This window comes from Erythrolamprus reginae, unplaced genomic scaffold (assembly GCF_031021105.1).
Source record: "Erythrolamprus reginae isolate rEryReg1 unplaced genomic scaffold, rEryReg1.hap1 H_49, whole genome shotgun sequence".
Classification (NCBI taxonomy): domain Eukaryota; kingdom Metazoa; phylum Chordata; class Lepidosauria; order Squamata; family Dipsadidae; genus Erythrolamprus; species Erythrolamprus reginae.
The window spans coordinates 1,672-25,000 of record NW_027248505.1 but is presented as its reverse complement, the minus strand read 5'-3'; the positions used below and the strand labels follow the sequence as shown (position 1 = coordinate 25,000).

At 40.7% G+C, this 23,329-nt stretch overlaps 1 protein-coding gene across 3 annotated transcripts in view; it reads left to right on the top strand.

Annotated features, from left to right (window-relative positions):
- Positions 1–388, top strand: part of LOC139155710 (zinc finger protein 436-like) — a 6,264-nt gene extending 5,876 nt beyond the window's left edge. For all 3 annotated transcript variants that reach the window (XM_070730968.1, XM_070730967.1, XM_070730969.1), the window contains exon 4: positions 1–388. This exon is cut by the window's left edge and continues 1,504 nt beyond it. The gene's annotated coding sequence lies outside the window, so the exon portion shown is untranslated.
- Positions 389–23,329: the final 22,941 nt, after the last annotated feature.

Below are 23,329 nucleotides of genomic sequence, written 5' to 3'. Positions count from 1 at the left end.
ACCAATCCTTGGTGAGATGGGGGGGGGGGGGTTTGGTGGGGGGAGAGCATTGATTGGCATAATGGGTATGGAGATCAGCTTGAGCCAGCCCCATCACAGATCCTCTGCAGATCCAACCCTGCTGTGTTTGCAAGGGAGTGGGAATGGGAGTTTAATTCTGAAATTCAGAAAAGTTAAAGAAAACCTGCAAAATGGCCTTGGTTAAATCATGCAGCTCACTTGGGGGGGGGGGAGGCAAGACATTAAAAACGGTTTGGGATTCAACTGCTGGGATAAAAGGGGTGGAAAGACCGGCATAAACCCAACTGTCCAACTCAACAAGTGTTTCTTTGTTCTTGAAATAACTGAGAAATGTGAAATAAATTAAGAAACAACCATTGAAAGCCAACCAAAGTTGTTCTGCCGGTGTGTCTCAACCGCCTGTAATTACAGGGTAATTAGTCCAGGAAGACACACGCCACACAATAAAAGGAAAACCCAAAAGTTTTTATAAACAGAAAAACAGAAACAGCTCCCTTTTTAAATGTCAAAGGGATTTTCTGGTACACACAAGGCACAGGTTAAATGCAGTCCAATTGCTCACCCAATAACTGGGAAATTGAGTCCAGTTCTAAAGTCCAGAGAGTCCACTCACACAATCCTGAAGAGCAAAAACCACGATCTTGACGAAACAATGAATCAGATAAACTGCCATGAGGCTAAAACACCAGGCTGCACTTTTATCTGTAGCACTAATTACAGTAGCCCCACCCAACCACAGGTGGCCTCATTTTCTCTTGTAATAATCCTTCAGTTGTTGTCTCCTATACATCACTGTACGCATACGTGTATGTGTCATTAATTCTTGTTCAGAATCCAGGGATGATACAGATGACTGATCTCCTCCTGGGCTGCCTGCCAAACTCCCTTAGTCCCTGTCACTCACGCTTCCTTGGTCACAGGAGACTTTGTTGACAGATTCTACTGGGAGCAAAACAGGACTGCGGCATGTGGATGTCTCCCCCACATCCACCTCCACATTCCTTGGGGCAGGAGCTGGGCCAGAGCTAACCACAACACAGCTATTTTAAAAATGGAATAACTGCTGCGAAAGAGACTGATGGGAGGAAGAAGATTTTAAAGGTAGTCTTCAGCTTGGAAAAAACCCTTCACTTATGACCAGTTTTCACACTTAACAACCATTGCAGTCCCATGGTCACATGATCAAAACTTGGGTGACTGGCATGTACTTACCCTCCCGGGGTCATGTGATCACCTTTTAAAAAAAGCCAGCTTCTGATAAGTAAGGTCAATGGGGAAAGCCAAATTGTATTTACAGCCAATACCCCAGAGCGGAGGTCTCCAAACTCGCCCACTTTAAGACTTGGGGACTTCAACTCCCAGAATTCCTCAGCCAGCTTTGCTGCCTGGGGAATTCTGGGAGTTGAAGTGCCCAAGTCTTAAAGTGGACGAGTTTGGAAACCACTGCCCCAGAGGATAGGCTCAAAATACAGAAAGATCTAGCTAGATTAGTACTGTGGGATCAAACTAACAAATGTTGAAAAAAGCAAAATCTTACACCTAGGTAAGAAAAACCTAAGACACGCATACAAATTGGGAGAAACCACGCTCAACAGCAGCGACTGTCAGATCTCGGAGTTTTGGTGGATAACCAACTAAATATGAGCCAGCAAAGTGCAGCGGCGGCTAAAAAAGCCAACACAATCTTAAGCTGCATCAACAGGAAAATGCACTCCAAGACTAAGGAGGTACTAATACCACTCTATGATACCCTAGTCAGACCACACCTAGAGTACTGTACTGCATTCAATTTTGGTTGCCCCACTACAAAAAGGACATTGAAAGTAGAGAAAGTACAGAAAATAGTAACTAGAATAAGGGGGCTAGAAACCAAGACATACGAAGAGAGGTTGCTGGAACTGGGCATGGATAGTCTAGTAAAAAGGAAGGCCAGAGGGGACATGATAGCAGTATATAGATATTTGAGTGGTTGCCATGGAGAGGAGAGGGTCACACTATTTTCCAGAGCACCAGAGGGTCAGACCAGGAGCAACAGATGGAAAATGACCAAGGAGAGATTCAACCTGGAGATAAGGAAGAACTTTCAGACCATGAGAGCGATCAACCAATGGAACAGCCTGTCAGGGGAGGCTGTGAACCCCCCATCATTCAAAACATTCAAAAGGAAATTGGACTGCCATCTGGTTGGGGTGGTATAGGGTTTCCTGCTTATTTTATTTATTTTATTTATTGATTGATTGATTTTGTTCAATACACAATGAGGGTTTTAGTAGGTATACACATAGTAAAATACATGATGGAGGTTATAGAGGAGATACTCATAGTAAAATATATCTAAGAAAGAATAGAGAAGTTATAGGAATAGAACATATCAATGAAAGAATAGAAGAAGAGATATAGGAATAGAAGAAAGGTATAGGAGATATAGGAGAGCAATAGGACAGGGGACGGAAGACACTCTAGTGCACTTGTACTCGCCCCTTACTGACCTCTTAGGAATCTGGAGAGGTCAACTGTGGATAATACAAGGGTAAAGAATTGGGGGTTTGGGGATGACACTATGGAGTCAGGTAATGAGTTCCACGCTTCGACAACTTGGTTACTGAAGTTATGTTTTTTACAGTCAAGTTTGGAGCAGTTAATATTAAGTTTAAATCTGTTGTGTGCTCTTGTGTTGTGGTTGAAGCTGAAGTAGTCGCCGACAAGCAGGACATTGCAGCATATGATCTTGTGGGCAATACAGATATTTGAGGGGTTGCCACGGGGGGGGGGGGAGTCACACTATTTTTCAGGGCACCAGAGGGCCAGATTCAACCTGTTAATAAGGAAGAACTTTCTGACAGTGAGAGTGATCAACCAGTGGAATGGTTTGCCAACGGAGGTTGTGAATGCCCCATCACTTGAAACATTCAAAAGGAAATTGGGCTGCCATCTGGCTGGAGTGGTATAGGGTTTCCTGCTTGAGAGGGGATTGGACTTGATGACCTGCAAGGTCCCTTTCAACTCAAGTAAGTAAGAAATAAACAAACCTCAAGATTCACTTAATAACTGCAGCCAAACATTTAACTGGCAAACAAGTTCATCAACTGCCTTGATTAGCATTAGAAATTTTGAGCTCAATTGCAGTTGTAAGTTGAGGAATGCCTATAATGCAGTGTTTCCCAACCTTGGCAACTTGAAGATATTCGGACTTCAACTCCCAGAATTCCCCAGCCACCGAATTCTGGGAGTTGAAGTCCAAATATCTTCAAGTTGCCAAGGTTGGGAAACACTGCTATAATGAACCGCCATCTTGGCCTCTGAGAGGTAGCAGGGTGTGTGTTTGTGTTTATTTTTTAAAAGGGGCAGTAGTGAAATCACCCACCTTGCTACTGTGGGAAGCGGCATTGGAAGAAATATCCAGGTCCAACCCAGGAGAAAAGCAGAGGAATCAAATTGGAGGCTGGGAGGCTGATTGGAAAGGTGGTTTAATGGTGAAGCAGAACCATGTGGATGGTCCTGGGCAGCTGACCACATGGAGTTATTTATTTATTTATTTATTCAATTTGTATGCCGCCCTTCTCCTTAGACTCAGGGCGGCTTACAACATGTTAGCAATAGCACTTTTTAAACAGAGCTAGGCTATTGTCCCCACAATCTGTGTCGCGGTTTGTAAGTGACATAGGGGAAGGTTTGGTAGGGAAGGTTTCCCTATTTGCCGATGACTCTAAAGTGTGCAATAGGGTTGATATTCCTGGAGGGGTCTGTAATATGGTAAATGATTTAGCTTTACTAGATAAATGGTCAAAGCAACGGAAACTGCAGTTTAATGTTTCCAAATGTAAAATAATGCACTTGGGGAAAAAGAATCCTCAATCTGAGTATTGTATTGGCAGTTCTGTGTTAGCAAAAACTTCAGAGGAGAAGGATTTAGGGGTAGTGATTTCTGACAGTCTCAAAATGGGTGAGCAGTGTGGTCGGGGAGTAGGAAAAGCAAGTAGGATACTAGGCGGCATAGCTAGAGGTATAACAAGCAGGAAGAGGGTGATTGTGATCCCTTATATAGAGCGCTGGTGAGACCACATTTGGAATACTGTGTTCAGTTCTGGAGACCTCACCTACAAAAAGATATTGACAAAATTGAACGGGTCCAAAGACGGGCTACAAGAATGGTGGAAGGTCTTAAGCATAAAACGTATCAGGAAAGACTTAATGAACTCAATCTGTATAGTCTGGAGGACAGAAGGAAAAGGGGGGACATGATCGAAACATTAAAATATGTTAAAGGGTTAAATAAGGTTCAGGAGGGAAGTGTTTTTAATAGGAAAGTGAACACAAGAACAAGGGGACACAATCTGAAGTTAGTTGCGGGAAAGATCAAAAGCAACGTGAGAAAATATTATTTCACTGAAAGAGTAGTAGGTGCTTGGAACAAACTTCCAGCAGACGTGGTTGGTAAATCCACAGTAACTGAATTTAAACATGCCTGGGATAAACATATATCCATTGTAAGATGAAATACAGGAAATAGTATAAGGGCAGACTAGATGGACCATGAGGTCTTTTTCTGCCGTCAGTCTTCTATGTTTCTAAGTAATTAAAGTCCTTTTGAACCTTAATCCCACGGAGGCGATAGATAGAAGCCTTTAGTCATTTGTTCAAAACAAGATTTCTTTATTATAAAACAGAAAATAAAACATGTCTCGAGGGACAACACAACAAATATGTCTTCACATGATAGAGGTAGAAAAGAGAATGGAGTTTTAGAATGAAGAAGAAGGAAGTGATGTTAGATTTGGCAGGATATTACATCATAATAGGTGGATCTTAGTAAGGCACAAACAGTTAACTCTTTAATTACTAAATGTCTCTTGGGCTGGCAATTTTTCAGCGTGACAATCCAGGTCCTCATTTTACCCACCTTGGAAGGATGGAAGGCTGAGTCAACCTTGAGCCGGTGATGAGATTTGAACCTCTAACCTTCAGATCTACAAGTCAGCTTCAGTGGCCTGCAGTACAGCACTCTACCTGCTGCGCCACCCCGGCTCATATAAGTTGAGAGTGAGGGCTATTTATACCTTGTCTGGGATTTAGACTTGAGCTTTCTGTTCCTGCGCAAGAACTTGTATTCTATTGGTCAGTGTAGGGATCATAGCTGGCTCTGTAGGATGTCTGAGCTCCCAGGTGTCAGGGTTCCAAATAGTATCCGAAACTAAATCAGAGGCATGGCATTCATCAAAGGTATCCTATTTATTAACAGAGACATGTTGGCACATCTGTGAGAAACCAAATCTGAATTCCTGTGGCTTTCTCCACCCAGTTTAAAGTTCATTCCCTTGTTCCCATACCCACAATTTCATCATATGTCTCAGTCTGGTTCTGCCAACGTGTCCGGTCCTCCCATCAACTGGTGGGCGGGTGCTGAACAAAAGATGACCTTGGGAATCTAAAAGGAATTTGTTATGGCTACAACTCTACAACCCTCATACAACAGCCCCTCCCAAATTCCCACAGCACTAATACATTCTAATATGTGGCAGGCCGAAGTCTCCAAATGGAACTATGGCTTCAGCCTGATAGCAGGTTTGTTTTTTTAAATTTTATTTTATTTTATTTTATTTTATTTATTTATTTATTTATTTAGTTACTTAGTTAGTTAGTTAGTCCAATACATAATACACATTGAAGAGAATAGATACGTAATAATATAAATAAAGAAAAGAATAGAAGAAAAGATATAAAAGTATAGGTGAACATATTTGAAAGGAAGAAAAGTTAAATGAGATAAGGAGAGACAATTGGACAGGGGACGGAAGGCACACTGGTGCACTTATGCACGCCCCTTACTGACCTCCTCAAGAAGCCTTCCCTGGACCCAGCCATTCTCAATAACTATCGACCAGTCTCCAACCTTCCCTTTATGGGGAAGGTTGTTGAGAAGGTGGTGACGCTCCAGCTCCAGCGGTCCTTGGAAGAAGCCGATTATCTAGGTCCTCAGCAGTCAGGATTCAGGCCCGGCTACAGCACGGAAACTGCTTTGGTCGCGCTGATGGATGATCTCTGGCGGGCCTGGGACAGGGGTTTATCCTCTGTCCTGGAGCTTCTTGACCTCTCAGCGGCTTTCGATACCATCGACCATGGTATCCTTCTGCGCCGGCTGGAGGGGTTGGGAGTGGGAGGCACTTTCCTTCAGTGGTTCTCTTCCTACCTCTCTGGTCGGTCGCAGTTGGTGTTAGTGGGGGGTCAGAGGTCGACATCTAGGCTACTCCCTTGTGGGGTGCCTCAGGGGTCGGTCCTCTCCCCCCTACTATTTAATATCTACATGAAACCGCTGGGTGAGATCATCCAAGGGCATGGGGTGAGGTATCATCAGTATGCAGATGATACCCAGCTTTACATCTCCACCCCATGTCCAGTCAGCGAAGCGGTGGAAGTGATGTGCCGGGGCCTGGAGGCTGTTGGGGTCTGGATGGGTGTCAACAGACTCAAGCTCAACCCGGATAAGATGGAGTGGCTGTGGGTTTTGCCTCTCAAGGACAATTCCATCTGTCCGTCCATCACCCTGGGGGGGGAGTCACTAACCCCCTCAGAGAGGGTTTGCAACTTGGGCGTCCTCCTCGATCCACAGCTCACATTAGAGAAACATCTTTCAGCTGTGGCGAGGGGGGCGTTTGCCCAGGTTCGCCTGATGCACCAGTTGCGGCCCTATTTGGACCGGGAGTCACTGCTCACAGTCACTCATGCCCTCATCACCTCGAGGCTCGACTACTGTAATGCTCTCTACATGGGGCTACCTTTGAATAGTGTTCGGAAACTTCAGATCATGCAGAATGCAGCTGCGAGAGCTATCATGGGCTTTCCTAAATGTGCCCATGTCACACCAACACTCCGCAGTCTGCATTGGTTGCCGATCAGTTTCCGGTCACAATTCAAAGTGTTGGTTATGACCTATAAAGCCCTTCATGGCACCGGACCAGATTATCTCAGGGACCGCCTTCTGCCGCACGAATCCCAGCGACCAGTTAGGTCCCACAGAGTTGGCCTTCTCCGGGTCCCGTCAACTAAACAATGTCGTTTGGCGGGACCCAGGGGAAGAGTCTTCTCTGTGGCGGCCCCGACCCTTTGGAACCAACTCCCCCCAGATATCAGAGTTGCCCCCACTCTCCTAGCCTTTTGTAAGCTCCTTAAAACCCACCTCTGTCGTCAGGCATGGGGGAATTGACATGTGCCCTCCCCCTAGGCTTATAAAATGTATGCATGGTACGCTTGTGTGTATGATTGGTTTTAATTTGTAGTGTTTTTTAAATTAACTTAAATATTAGATTTGTTTTACATTGTATTGTTATTACTGTGAGCCGCCCCGAGTCTGCGGAGAGGGGCGGCATACAAATCTGATTAAACTTAAACTTAAACTCTAAGGAACCTGGAGAGGTCAATCGTGGATAGTCTAAGGGAAAAATGTTGGGGGTTAGGGCTTGACACTACTGAGTCAGGTAATGAGTTCCACGCTTCGACAACTCGGTTGCTGAAGTCATATATTTACAGTCAAGTTTGGAGCGGTTAATATTAAGTTTGAAATCTGTTTCGTACTCTTGTGTTGTTGCGATTGAAGCTGAAGTAGTCATTGACAGGTAGAACGTTGCAGCATATGATCGGCATTAGAAAGGTTGAGAACCACTGCAGTAAAGGAAAAAGATGCAAACAACGATGAGAACTGTAAAGGGAAACCACAACTCTTTGTATCCCTGGCTTCAAACAGCAGTTTGTTTAAAAAAAAAAAAAAAGACTACAAGACACCCCTAACATAGGCGACCCAGCCCTGTTTGGTCCTGGCAGCCTCAAGCTTCTGAAATCTTAGAACTACGACGCCTAAAACACGATCTAAGTATTGGCCACAAAATCATATGCTGCAACGTCCTGCCTGTCAATGATTACTTCAGCTTCAACCGCAACAACACAAGAGCACGCAACAAATTCAAACTTAATATTAATCGCTCCAAGCTTGACTTTAAAAAATATGACTTTAACAATCAAGTTGTCGAAGCGTGGAACTCATTACTGGACTCAGTAGTGTCAACCCCTAACCCCCAACATTTCTCCCTTAAGACTATCCACGATTGACCTCTCCAGGTTCCTAAGAGGTCAGTAAGGGGCGTACATAAGTGCACTAAAGTGCCTTCCGTCCCCTGTCCAATTGTCTCTCCTTATCTCATATATCATATATCTTTTCTTCCTTTCATATATCTTTTCCTTTACTTTTATATCCTTTCTTTATATATAATACCTCATGTCTATCCTCTTCAATATGTATTGTGTATTGGACAAACTAACTAACTAACTAACTAACTAACTAACTAACTAACTAACTAAATAAATAAATAAATAAATAAATAAATAAATAAATAAATAAAAATGAGCAGAACTCTGCCCCTTTATTGCAACCTGGAATCTTTTAGGTAAGAGGAAGAGAGGATTTTTAAAAATCGCCTACAGCGCCTCGCCTCTAGGAAGGAGGGCTCGTTCTTCTGAGCTTCTTGGAGTGGATGGAGGGGGCGTGGGAGTTTCTCGCAGGATCGGAGACGTGTGAGTGTGAGTTGCAGCCACTCCTTTCGCGCGTGAAAAAAGCATCGTGAAAAGCATTAAAGCGCCTTTCTTGGAAAACTGGAAAAGGAGCTTGAGGAATAGTTTGGGGGAAAGGATCCCTTCTGCTTTGCAGCAGAATATAGGAATGGAGTGCGTGGAAAAGGGGGTAAGGATCGCCTGGGGGATGCCCCCCCCCCCGCAGATCCCCGGACGAGATTCAGCGCCTTCCACGATCCTAACCCTTGCTAGCTGCCCCTCTGAATTTCCTGCTCCCCACGTAGCCCGTTTCCTGATCTCGGATATTGCTGATAAAATAAAATCCCTGGGGGGTCCCAGACTTAGCCTCCCGCCTCAAGGGAACGGATCCGGTGGGGGGTTACAAGGCAGAATAACAGTTGGAAGGGGCCTTAGAGATCATGCAATCCAACCCCCTGAGCCAACATCAAATAACAAACACACACACACACACACCATTTAAGAGATTCAGACTGGAATTACCGGTACATTGTGTTGTGGTTCAGCCTGGGACCCCTCCGGGAATGGCTGACTTGCTGTCGGCTTCCAGCTCAGAGGGAGAGGCTGAGGACCAGGAGGTGCAGACTGACGAGGAAGAGGAATCCCAGGCTGAAGAAGAAGGACAGCCAGAGTTCCACCAGGGGGAGCTCTCCCCAGCAAGCAGCCTGGATTCCCTGGGGGAAGATGCTCACGACATCATAGATATGCGACAAAGGAGAGCTAATCAGAGACGAACTCAATTGGCTAGGTATTTCCAGCATTAGAGGTCACAGCTGGGTTTGGGTGTGGTGCTCTTGGGAAAGGATAAAAGGCGGCCCCACCCTTCCTGGCTTGTGGAGTTTTATCTTGGAGATTCGTGAGACCTGTCTGTGAACTTTGGTGGCTACAATCCTGGTTTGTGCTTTGGACTATTGAAACCTTGGGGGGGTGTGCCAGCAAGAAGCTTGTGGAATTGACTGGACATCAGGACCCTGTTGTAACGTATTGTAACCTGTCTGCTGTGAAGACAGGTTTTCCTTTGTGCTTATTTTTTCCTGCTATAAAATACTTTTGGATTTTACCAGAGTGTCTGGCTGTTTTTTCAGTGGGTGTGGAGGTCTGGGAAAACCCAGACAGAACACATTGTAGCCCAGTTGGGCTCATCAGAGAGTTTTTTATTTATTTTATTTGTCAAACAAGTATAGTATTATAGTACATATTAACATAATATAACATAAATAGAATGTAGTAATAGAAAGGATAATAAGACAGTAGGAATGACGTTAGGCACAATGGTGCACTTATGCACGCCCCTTACAGACCTCTTAGAAAAGGGGAGAGGTCAATTGTAGATAATGTAAGGTTGAAGATTTTGGGGTTGGGGAAGAAATAACATAGTCTGGCAGTGAATTCCAGGCGTTGACCACTCTATTGATGAAATTGTATTTTCTGCAGTCAAGTTTGGAGCGATTTACATTCAGTTTGTATCTATTACGTGCTCTTGTGTTGTTGTTGTTAAAGGTGAAGTAGTCACTGACAGGGAGTACATTATGATGTATGATTTTATGAACAACAGTTAAATCAGTTCGGAGAAGACGTAGTTGTAAATTTTCTAGATTTAGTATTTGACGTCTGGAGGAGTAGGGAAATTTGTTACGTGAGGAGGAGTGAAGGACTCTTCTTGTGAAGTATTTCTGGACTCCTTCGATTGTATTAATATCTGATATGCAGTGTAGATTCCATACAGGTGAACTATATTCTAGAATAGATCTGATTAATGTTTTGTATGCTCTGGTTAATAAATCAGTGTTTCTAGAGAAGAAGCTACATAAGATTAGGTTTATAATTCTTAATGCTTTTTTGGCAATGCTGTTACAGTGGGCTCTAGCACCTAGGTCATTGGAAATGAATACTCCAAGGTCTTTGACTGAGTGAGGGTCCGCTGTTAGTTCAGTTTTACCAAGTATGTATTTAGTATTCGGATTCTTTTTACCAATGTGTAGGATGGAGCATTTGTTGGTAGAGATTTGAAGTTGCCAGTTGTTAGACCATTCAGCTACATGGTCAAGGTCCTTTTGAAGGGTAGAAGTATTGTCAGTGGCATTAAATAAATTAAATTAAGTTCAAGTTAAGTGTCATGGAAACATGTTTAGCCTTGTTTTTTTTAAAAAAGGCAACCAAAAAGGATATGATATCCCTGTTGAAGTATTTGATGAGACTACCTACAGAAGAAAGAAAGAGGGTATGTCCTGGATTGCCCCATAGTCAGTGATGGGCTCCTATGGGAATGGTCAGGAACGCAGTTCCAGTAGTAAAATTTGGAGCTCCACCCCAGAGCACCCAATTTGCACTAAAAGATGTTGAAACGCCACACCCACAGTGTGGTAGTAAAATTTTTGGTAGCCCATCACTGCCCATAGTGCAGAATAAGTAGTTGAATTGCCAGAAAACAGTTCAAAGGAATTCTTTATTGGGACTTTTCTTCCGGACCGGGCATTTATTTATTTATTTATCTATCTATCTATCTATCTATCTATCTATCTATTTATTGGATTTGTATGCCGCCCCTCTCCTTGCTCTTTATCTGAGGCAATTAGCCCAGGAAAATTGGCAGCATGGACAAAAACCTTAACCTATATTGTACTGGATGTTTTAATATCAATGTAGTTCCCATTGGCTAGACAGTGTCAATTGGCGGGACTATGGGGGAGGGCCTTCTCTGTGGCAGCTCCGGCTCTCTGGAACCAACTGCCTCTGGAGAGCCACATTGCCCCTACCCTCCTGGCCTTCCAGAAGGCCATGAAAACTTGGCTTTGCCAGCAGGCCTGGGGCCATTGAGCAACACTATCTAGCTCCAGCCAAGAACATATGAGTGATTTTATTTTTAGGGGTTTTAATTGTGTTTTATATTCTTTTAATTGTTTTATGCCACCCAGAGTTCGAAAGGAGTTGAGCGTCTTATAAATCAATCAATCAATCAATCAATCAATCAATCAATCAATCAGTTGCTCTTTTCTGCACCCTCTCTAGAGTCTCTATATCTTTTTTGAAGTGTGGTGACCAGAACTGGATGCAATACCCCAGGTGCGGTCTGACCAGGGCCTAATAAGACCACTCTATAAGGCCCTGGTCAGACCGCACCTGGAGTATTGCATCCAGTTCTGGTCACCACACTTCAAAAAAGATATTGAGACTCTAGAGAGGGTGCAGAAAAGAGCTACTAAAATGATAAGGGGACTAGAGACCAGGTCATACGAGGAAAGGTTGCTGGAACTGGGCATGGATAGTCTAGTAAAAAGAAGGGCTAGGGGGGACATGATAGCTGTATACAGGTACTTAAGGGGTTGCCACGGAGAGGAGGGGGACACACTGTTTTCCAGGGCACCAGAGGGCCGGACGAGGAACAACGGTTGGAAACTGACCAAGGAAAGATTCAACCTGGAGATAAGAAAGAATTTCCTGACAGTGAGAGCGATCAACCAGTGGAACGGCCTGCCAGTGGAGGTTGTGGACTCCCCAACTTTGAACATTTTCAAGAGGAGATTGGACTGCCATTTGGCTGGGGTGCTGTAGGATTTCCTGCTCAGACAGGGGGTTGAACTTGATGACCTGTAAGGTCCCTTTCAACTCTAATAATAATTAATTAATTAATTAACTAACTAACTAACTAACAAACAAACAAACAAACAAACAAACAAACATAGTCTGGAGAACAGAAGGAAAAGGGGGGGACATGATTGAAACATTTAAATATGTTAAAGGGTTAAATAAGGTTCAGGAGAGAAGTGTTTTTAATAGGAAAGTGAACACAAGAACAAGGGGACACAATCTGAAGTTAGTTGGGGGAAAGATCAAAAGCAACGTGAGAAAATATTATTTCACTGAAATAATAGATCCTTGGAACAAACTTCCAGCAGACGTGGTTGGTAAATCCACAGTAATTGAATTTAAACATGCCTGGGATAAACATATATCCATTGTAAGATAAAATACAGGAAATAGTATAAGGGCAGACTAGATGGACCATAAGGTGTTTTTCTGCCATCAGTCTTCTATGTTTCTATGTTTCTATATAACAAACAAGCAATATTTTGCCTTTTCCTAGAATATATCATTTTTCTAGGAGAAGGGTGAGTGCTAACTTCCTACACAATAGCAAAAGTTCAGGAGATCACAAAGGAAATACTTCTCCCTATTATTATCAACACCAGGGTCATTTGCCTGTTATTTTCCTCGCTCATTCTCCAGAGATTCCAAAGATTGCCATTGACATAAACATCAAATATAGGAGCAACGCTAGTACTATTTTGCATCAGAAATGCTGGGTAATAAATGTCCCCAACCCAACAATGGACTTGGGATAGGGCTAACGAGAGGCCAGGGACTATGCTGGCCAATGCATTCTCATCCCTTTTAGATTCAATTTTGGCTCTGTCTGGATTTGGAAAAGCATTGTTGGGGGGGGGGGGGGGGAAATCCATCTGATTCATTTCCAAGCCAGGAGCAAGATGCTGGAAAGAAATAGAGGCTGAAAAGACTGAAAAGAAGGTTTAATAGTAAGCAGAACCCACCAGGTTTTATGGTTCTGGGACAGTTGACAAAATGGTTGAATGAGTGGATGGATCTTTGTAGGTTTCTGTGACTTTCAAGTTGGAACTGTTTTGGGGGGTGATGCAATTCCTACTGTGGTTAACTGCTTTCGTCCTGTGTTGAATCCTAAGTGAAGGTCTATTTTCTATTATTATTATTATTATTATTATTATTATTATTATTATTATTATTATTATTATTATTTAACATAAAAAGTTAATCTTTTACAATTCTATTTACTATGTATCTTTTTTAATTTCCACCCAATTGTACAGTTTTCCCCACACTCTATAATAGTCCTTATTTTGTTGATTTTGTATCTCATATGTTAGTTTACTAAATTTGGCGCAGTCTAACATTTTTTCTAATCACCATTTCTTCGTTTGGAGTCTTTTCTTGTTTCCATACTTGTGCAAATGCTAATCTTGCAGCTGTGAGTATGTGGTTTATTAAATAATAATTTTCTTTACTATGTTTGCCTCTAATTATTCCTAATAAATACATTTCTGGTTTCATCTCAAGTTTATAATCCAATGTTTCTTCCATCCATGTCTGAATTTTCTAATCTTATCGTTCTGCCTTTGTTCAAACTTTTCTACAGGGAGTTTCAAAATATCCTGTCTTGAAGGGATTATCAAATCTTCTAAAAGACGGCCTCCTCCTCAGTTTCTGCTTGGGTCTATTAAGAAAGACCTGAGTCTGCTTTTTGTCTTTAAAAGCATGTTTTCTCAATTTCTTTCCTTTGGGGAAATATAACATTTTGTCTCTTTTAATATTCGCCAAAAATTTCATCCTTCTGGGGGTGGGTTTGCTGGCTTTCCACAACATTGAAGGTTGAATGTTTTTATTTTATTTTTTATTTATTCATTTGTCCAATACACAAATACATAGGAAGAAAAATAGACATGTGGTAATATAAAAGAGGGTGAAAGTGAACTTAGAGGAGAGGATATATGAAAGGAAGAGAATATATAAGATAGGTGAAAGAGAGGAAAGACAATTGGACAGGGGACGAAAGGCACACCAGTTCACTTATGTACGCCCTTACTGGCCTCTTAGGAACCTGGAGAGGTCAATCATGGAGAGTCTAAGGGAGAAGTGTTGGGGGTTAGGGGTTGACACAATTGAGTCTGGTAATGAGTTCCACGCTTCGATAACTCGATTGTTGAAATCATATTTTTACAGTCAAGTTTGGCGCGGTTCGTATTAAGTTTGAATCTGTTGCGTGCTCTTGTGTTATTGCGGTTGAAGCTGAAGTAGTCATTGACCGGTAGGACATTGCGGCATATGATCTTGTGGGCAATACTCAAATCGTGTTTTAGGCACCGTAGTTCTAGGCTTTCTAGGCCCAGGATTGTTAGTCTATTTTCGTAGGATATTCTGTTTCGAGTGGAGGAGTGAAGGGCTCTTCTGGTGAAATATCTTTGGACATTTTCAAGGGTGTTGATGTCTGAGTTGTGGTATGGGTTCCAGACAGATGAGCAGTAGTCTAGGATGGGTCTGGCAAAAGTTTTGTAGGCTCTTGTGAGTAGTGTGAGATTGCCTGAGCAGAAGCTGCGTAGGATCAGGTTAACATCTCTAGAGGCTTTTTTGGTGATATTGTTGCAGTGGGCTTTAGCACTTAGGTCATTCGATATTAGTATTCCAAGGTCTTTTACAGAATGTGGGTTAGCAATGAGAGATTGTTTATGTCTTGCAAAACAGCATATGTCTCCTTCTCATTCTCACTCTTCTTCTAGTGATCAAATTAAAGCTTTCAAAATGCAGAAAACCAAACCAGACAGACCAAAAATGACACTCTTCTTGCTTCTACTGCTGCTGCTGTTGCCCAGCAAAATCTCTGGGATACCTCCAGCCAAATGTCCCTTAACTCTGGGGAGAGATGAAGTGGAGATATTGAATTACTACAGGCCAGGAGACTATCTAATTGGTGGGCTGATCTCCGCAACCAAAGCTTGGTTTCTACAGCACATTTTCCGTGCAACTCCCTTGGTTAAATCTTTCTTGTAAGTCACCCTGTGGCCAATTCCACTTGGCTCTCAAACTGCTTTTGAATTTTTAAAGTGAAGTGCCAACATTTATTTATTTATTTATTTTGTCCAATACACAATGAGGGTTTTAGTGGGTATATATCTATACATACATAGTAAAATACATGATGAAGGTTATAGAGGAGATACTCATAGTAAAATATATCTAAGAAAGAATAGAAAAGAAGATATAGTAATAGAACATATCAATGAAAGAGTAGAAGAAGAGATATAGGGATAGAAGAAAGGTATAGGAGATATAGGAGAGCAATAGGACATGGGAGGGAAGGCACTCTAGTGCACTTGTACTCGCCCCTTACTGACCTCTTAGGAATCTGGATAGGTCAACCATAGATAATCTAAGGGTAGTGTTGGGGGTTTGGGGGTGACACTATGGAGTCCGGTAATGAGTTCCACGCTTCGACAACTCGGTTACTGAAGTCATATTTTTTACAGTCAAGTTTCGAGTGGTTAATATTAAGTTTAAATCTGTTGTGTGCTGGAATCTCTCCTGCATTTAAACATTTGTTTTATCTAATGTACCTGTCTGGTTCCTTGAAATATCAGTTCCTTGGTTTTGGTCTCAATTTCTCTAGCGTTACTGATAGCAGTGTTCTGATATCTCAGGGGTTGCCACAAAGTAGAGGAAGTCAAACTATTCTGAGGGGAGAACAAGAAGCAATGGGTGAAAACTAATCAAGGAGAGAAGCAACTTAGAACTAAGGAGAAATTTTCTGACAATTAAAACAATTAATCAGTGGAACAGCTTGCTTCCAGAAGTTGTGAATGCTCCAACACTGGAAGTTTTTAAGAAGATGTTGGATAACCATTTGCCTGAAGTAGTATAGGGTTTCCTGCCTAAGCAGGGGGTTGGATTAGAAAATCTCCAAGTTCCAATTCTGTTGTTGTTTTGTTGTTGTTGTTACTGCAAAAAAAGTCTGCTCATTTTTTGTAAAAGACCTTCCAGCAGATCTGAAAACATAAATCGCATTTACTTCTCTGTGAAAAAACACATCTTTCATTGTCCTTTTTCTAAAAAAAAAAAATCTTTATTAGGTTTTTTCATTAAAAAAAACAAACAAAAATACAAAAGATACAGAAAATACATAAACCAAAACAAATGAAAAAAGTCGGCAAAGAATTAGGGCTGGAAAAAGCTTTATTCGAGGAGAGTAGCAATGAAAAAGTCTACAAGCTGATAAGAGTCAAGAAGATCATTAGTACCTTGTTAGGGCTGGAAAAACCATGATTTGGAATGATTAGCAATGAAACATTCTGAAAAATACAATACTTTTGAACTCCAGAATTCTATCAGAGTAAGAATTCTATGATAGGATACATGAATTTGCACCATGTACAGTGTGAAATTGATATCTAACATTCTTAAGATTTTAATGAATAAAAGTACTAGGCACAAAAGGTTCTGATCCATTGGCAGAATAGGCAGGGGTCTTTGGGGAATTACGTTCATTACTGAAGTCATGTGTTTCACATCCAATATTCAGGAAAGGACCTACAGAACATTGGAACATCCTCTCCTTCTATTTTGCCGTTCGGGAAATTAACCGGGATCCCAAGGTTTTACCTAATATCACCCTAGGCTACAACATCCATGACAACTATTTCAACAAGATCATAACATCCGATGCTTTATTGGACCAACTTTCAACCGGACAGACAAATGTTCCAAATTATAGATGTGGAAAACCAAGAAACCTCCTGGGTCTTCTTGAAGGGGCCAATTCGGACATCTCCATCCAGATTTCAACCATGCTGGGCACCTACAAAATCCCACAGGTAGGACTTTTGGGGGAGTATGATCTCTTTGGACTTCTTTCTCTTTTCTTTCCATTGTGATAGAACTATTTGTGTCACGTTGGGAGAAATGGAATATTATTCTTGTAAGAAATAAGACATAAAGAAGAACTATTGCACAGCTACAGTATTTTATAACCGTATAATCAAAAATATATTTGTGTTTCATCATTTTCAGTTTGTTCTTATAAACATCATATGTGTGTCCTTAGAAACTCCTTAGAGGGGAGGTGTTTAAGCAACCAAGAATGTGGGGAAGGGTCATTTTGATGTTAAAGATATGGAATTGAGGAAATGAGCTGTTATTAGGGTGATGGATGTTTTAGGGTTTGTCCAAGTTGAAAAGCACCATGAAGGGGTGTCAAAAGCACTGAAAGCGTGCCAAAAGTATTACATAAAAGTATTATATAAAAGGGGAATGGTCAAGGGAGAGGAGGAGTGAGGTTGAAGAAGTGACTTACTGTATATTTATATGTGGCATTCATATTGTGATTTTGCCTCTTGTAATATGGATAATTTATATCTGATCATATGGGGACCATATTTTGCAAGAATGATAAAGAAATAAACTTCTCTTTTATTGTTCTTTTGGATGCCTATTGGATTATATTGTTGGGATTTTCTAACACAGCTGGTCAAACTGTACATTGAGGCACTAACTTCCCAGTCCAAATCAGAAATGCAAAATGAATATTCACCAGAATCTAACGGAAAAACCTGCCATCTCGGAGCAGAACAAGCAAAGCAAGCCCACCACCACCACCAAATTTGATCAAAGAAGATCCTTTGGAGATGCATGGGTTTCTCCAAAGGATCCTCTTTGATAGAGCCGATCATTTATTATTATTTTGAGCTTCTATTAAAGATGGCACCACCAATGGCAGCCTCAGTGAAATGCTCTTTAGTTGTATCTTATGATTAGTGATTGTAACTATGATTTATGTATAGTGATATGTAACTATGACTTTGCTGTTTGATGTGTGCACATTGAGAGCTTATGCACCGAAGATAAATTCTTTGTATGTCCAATAACATTTGGCCAATAAAGAATTTTGTTCTGTTCTTTATATATTTTATTTATTTATTTTGTCCAATACACAATGAGGGTTTTAGTGTGTGTGTGTGTGTGTGTGTGTGTGTGTGTGTGTGTGTGTGTGTATATATATATATATATATATATATATATATATATATATATATGTAGATTGTTCTGAGTTCGGGTTTTGCCCTGTGTAATATTTTGCATGTCTATGCGACGTTTCGGTGAAATCACATCCACCATCATCAGGCTGAAGTTTCCAAGCCTCGTGCTGTTGTAAAATGGAATGTTTGCAACTGTCATTTCTTCCTAGTATATAGTGTGGGGGTGGAGATTTGGTTTGAAAGTAGCAAATAGATTGGGTGATTAGGTTTTAGTGATCTGATTGGTTGGTGTAATCATAATTATTAGAAGGATTGACAAGGTGATTTTTTGAAGTGTTTTTTTTTGTTTAAGGCTGGTTTCCAAATTTCTGGTAGGCGGGACGTATCATCTCTTTTATTTATACAAAAGGGGGTCCTTTCAATTTCTATGGCTTCTAGAGCAATTCTTCTATATAAATTCTCTGTTTTGTGAAGTATTTTAGTTTTTTCAAAGTCAATTTCGTGCCCTGTTTTTTTAATGTGCTGGACAAGGGAGGAAGTTTTTTCTTCTTTTTTAACTGCATTCACATGTTCTGCAATGCGTTGGCTCACTCTTCGATTGGTTTGTCCAATGTATGTGGCTGCACATGTTTTGCAGGGGATTTCATAGATTCCTTGGTATTCCAATTGGATTTTATCTTTGGGGCTCCTTAGGATATTAGATATTTTTTGGTTAGTGCAAAATGAAGTTTTGATGTTATGTTTTTGCAGAATTTTACTAATTTTGTCTGTGGTGCCCTTTATGTAAGGGAGGATGGTGGTACCATTGTCCTGTTCTTGATCTTGTTTTTTGGGGGGTGTCTCTCTTTTGATTAGGTTTGTGATTGTTTTCCCTTCGAATCCATTAGAAATTAATACATCTTTGAGTTTGTTCAATTCAGTTTTTAAGTGCTCTTGGTCAGCTAAGCGTTTTGTTCTGGTGATGAGAGTTTTGGCCACTGAGGTGATTTGTGCGGGGTGGTGGTGTGAGTGTGCATTTAGATAACGGTTGGTATGGGTTTTCTTTTGGTAGATAGTGTGTCCTAGGCTGCCATTGGGTTTTTTATAGACCAGTACATCTAGAAAGGGAAGTTGATCATTGATTTCTGTTTCCATAGTAAACTGTATTTTGGGGTGTAGGCTGTTAAGATGTGTGAGGAAATTGTCTAGTTTTCCCTTACCATGTGGCCAAATTACAAAGGTATCATCAACATATCTCAGCCAAAGTTTAGGTTTGTATTTGGATTGCTCTAATGCATTATTTTCGAAATATTCCATATAGAGGTTGGCGATGACCGGTGAGAGAGGTGATCCCATGGGGGCTCCCTCTATCTGTTTATATCTTTGTTCGTTATAGATGAAGTATGTATTGGTCAGGCAGTGGTTGGTAAGGTCTAGGATATATTTGGGGGGTTTGTGTTTGTCCTGGATAGCTGTCAAGGCTTCTTTAATAGGTATTTGTGTGAAAAGGGACACGACATCAAAACTCACAAGTAGGTCATCGGGTTGTAGGTTTTGTTTTTTAATTATTTGTATAAAGTGGAATGAATTTTGAACATATGAGGTAATAGTTTCTGTATATGGTTGAAGGTATTTGGCTAAAAATTTGGCAAGGTTTTGTAGAGGGGAGCCTATAGAACTGACTATTGGCCTGAGAGGTATTCCTTCCTTGTGTATTTTTGGAAGGCCATAGAGTTTTGGACATATGGAGGATTTTTCTCTGGGGATGATTTTTTGCTGGATTTCTTCGCTGATGGGAGAGGCCTTGATTTTGGATTTCGTGGTTTTTTCTAGGTAGGTGGTAGGATCTGTGGTTAGGAGTTTGTAGGCTGGGTTTTGTAGTAGAGTTGTCATTTTTTCTTTGTATTCTGAAGTGTTCATCACTACTGTTGAGTTTCCTTTGTCGGCTGGGAGGATAATTATATTATTGTCCTTCTTCAAATTGATAAGTGCATCTCTTTCCTCCTTTTGTATGTTGCTTTTAGGAGGTTTACTAGAGCAGAGAATATTAGTGACTTTAAGTCTGATTTTGTTTGCTGTATCTGGGTTGAATTTATCTTTATTGATTTTATTTAGAGTTGTTTCAATTCTACATATGATGTTTTCGGTTGGGATATGTTTCGGGGTGATTGCAAAATTGAATCCTTTTGAAAGAATATTGGTTTCTGTAGTGGTGAGTGTCCTGTCTGATATGTTATGTACTGTTTTGGTCATAAGTTGTTGTGGAGGGCTGGGTTTCTGCTGTATTTCTAGTTTTTGGAGTTTTTTATTATGTGTGTCTGTCTTGTATTGGGTTTCTGTTTCTGCTCTCCAGATTGATATTTGTTTGAATTTATCCCAGAGTATAGGGTGTAATTGGTTGCTGATTTTAAGGTGAAGAGAGAGTAGACTTTTGTTGATTTTATCAAGTATGAATCTTTTTTTGTGGAGTTCATTTCTGATTAGGGCTAATTCAGTTCTTTTTAGGATCCTCTCAATGGTTGGGGTTTTTGGGTGGAATTTTAGTTGGAAGTATTTGGGAATTATTCTTTTGTCCCTGCATTTGCGTAGGAATGTGAGATCACATAAGATGGAGGCTTTTTTGACTTCAAGTTTTTCATAGGTTCTAGTTAGTAGGAAAGTGTCCTCCCCGTAGAGGTAAGATATTTGTTTTCGTAAATTTTCACGGGTATATGTATGTAGATTGTTCTGAGTTCGGGTTTTGCCCTGTGTAATATTTTGCATGTCTATGCGACGTTTCGGTGAAATCACATCCACCATCATCAGGCTGAAGTTTCCAAGCCTCGTGCTGTTGTAAAATGGAATGTTTGCAACTGTCATTTCTTCCTAGTATATAGTGTGGGGGTGGAGATTTGGTTTGAATGTAGCAAATAGATTGGGTGATTATGTTTTAGTGATCTGATTGGTTGGTTTAATCATAATTATTAGAAGGATTGACATGGTGATATTTATGAAGTGTTTTTAGTTTAAGGCTGGTTTCCAAGTTTCAAAATTCCAAATTCATAATTATTAGAAGGATTGACAAGGTGATTTTTTGAAGTGTTTTTTTTTGTTTAAGGCTGGTTTCCAAATTTCTGGTAGGCGGGACGTATCATCTCTTTTATTTATACAAAAGGGGGTCCTTTCAATTTCTATGGCTTCTAGAGCAATTCTTCTATATAAATTCTCTGTTTTGTGAAGTATTTTAGTTTTTTCAAAGTCAATTTCGTGCCCTGTTTTTTTAATGTGCTGGACAAGGGAGGAAGTTTTTTCTTCTTTTTTAACTGCATTCACATGTTCTGCAATGCGTTGGCTCACTCTTCGATTGGTTTGTCCAATGTATGTGGCTGCACATGTTTTGCAGGGGATTTCATAGATTCCTTGGTATTCCAATTGGATTTTATCTTTGGGGCTCCTTAGGATATTAGATATTTTTTGGTTAGTGCAAAATGAAGTTTTGATGTTATGTTTTTGCAGAATTTTACTAATTTTGTCTGTGGTGCCCTTTATGTAAGGGAGGATGGTGGTACCATTGTCCTGTTCTTGATCTTGTTTTTTGGGGGGTGTCTCTCTTTTGATTAGGTTTGTGATTGTTTTCCCTTCGAATCCATTAGAAATTAATACATCTTTGAGTTTGTTCAATTCAGTTTTTAAGTGCTCTTGGTCAGCTAAGCGTTTTGTTCTGGTGATGAGAGTTTTGGCCACTGAGGTGATTTGTGCGGGGTGGTGGTGTGAGTGTGCATTTAGATAACGGTTGGTATGGGTTTTCTTTTGGTAGATAGTGTGTCCTAGGCTGCCATTGGGGTTTTTATAGACCAGTACATCTAGAAAGGGAAGTTGATCATTGATTTCTGTTTCCATAGTAAACTGTATTTTGGGGTGTAGGCTGTTAAGATGTGTGAGGAAATTGTCTAGTTTTCCCTTACCATGTGGCCAAATTACAAAGGTATCATCAACATATCTCAGCCAAAGTTTAGGTTTGTATTTGGATTGCTCTAATGCATTATTTTCGAAATATTCCATATAGAGGTTGGCGATGACCGGTGAGAGAGGTGATCCCATGGGGGCTCCCTCTATCTGTTTATATCTTTGTTCGTTATAGATGAAGTATGTATTGGTCAGGCAGTGGTTGGTAAGGTCTAGGATATATTTGGGGGGTTTGTGTTTGTCCTGGATAGCTGTCAAGGCTTCTTTAATAGGTATTTGTGTGAAAAGGGACACGACATCAAAACTCACAAGTAGGTCATCGGGTTGTAGGTTTTGTTTTTTAATTATTTGTATAAAGTGGAATGAATTTTGAACATATGAGGTAATAGTTTCTGTATATGGTTGAAGGTATTTGGCTAAAAATTTGGCAAGGTTTTGTAGAGGGGAGCCTATAGAACTGACTATTGGCCTGAGAGGTATTCCTTCCTTGTGTATTTTTGGAAGGCCATAGAGTTTTGGACATATGGAGGATTTTTCTCTGGGGATGATTTTTTGCTGGATTTCTTCGCTGATGGGAGAGGCCTTGATTTTGGATTTCGTGGTTTTTTCTAGGTAGGTGGTAGGATCTGTGGTTAGGAGTTTGTAGGCTGGGTTTTGTAGTAGAGTTGTCATTTTTTCTTTGTATTCTGAAGTGTTCATCACTACTGTTGAGTTTCCTTTGTCGGCTGGGAGGATAATTATATTATTGTCCTTCTTCAAATTGATAAGTGCATCTCTTTCCTCCTTTTGTATGTTGCTTTTAGGAGGTTTACTAGAGCAGAGAATATTAGTGACTTTAAGTCTGATTTTGTTTGCTGTATCTGGGTTGAATTTATCTTTATTGATTTTATTTAGAGTTGTTTCAATTCTACATATGATGTTTTCGGTTGGGATATGTTTCGGGGTGATTGCAAAATTGAATCCTTTTGAAAGAATATTGGTTTCTGTAGTGGTGAGTGTCCTGTCTGATATGTTATGTACTGTTTTGGTCATAAGTTGTTGTGGAGGGCTGGGTTTCTGCTGTATTTCTAGTTTTTGGAGTTTTTTATTATGTGTGTCTGTCTTGTATTGGGTTTCTGTTTCTGCTCTCCAGATTGATATTTGTTTGAATTTATCCCAGAGTATAGGGTGTAATTGGTTGCTGATTTTAAGGTGAAGAGAGAGTAGACTTTTGTTGATTTTATCAAGTATGAATCTTTTTTTGTGGAGTT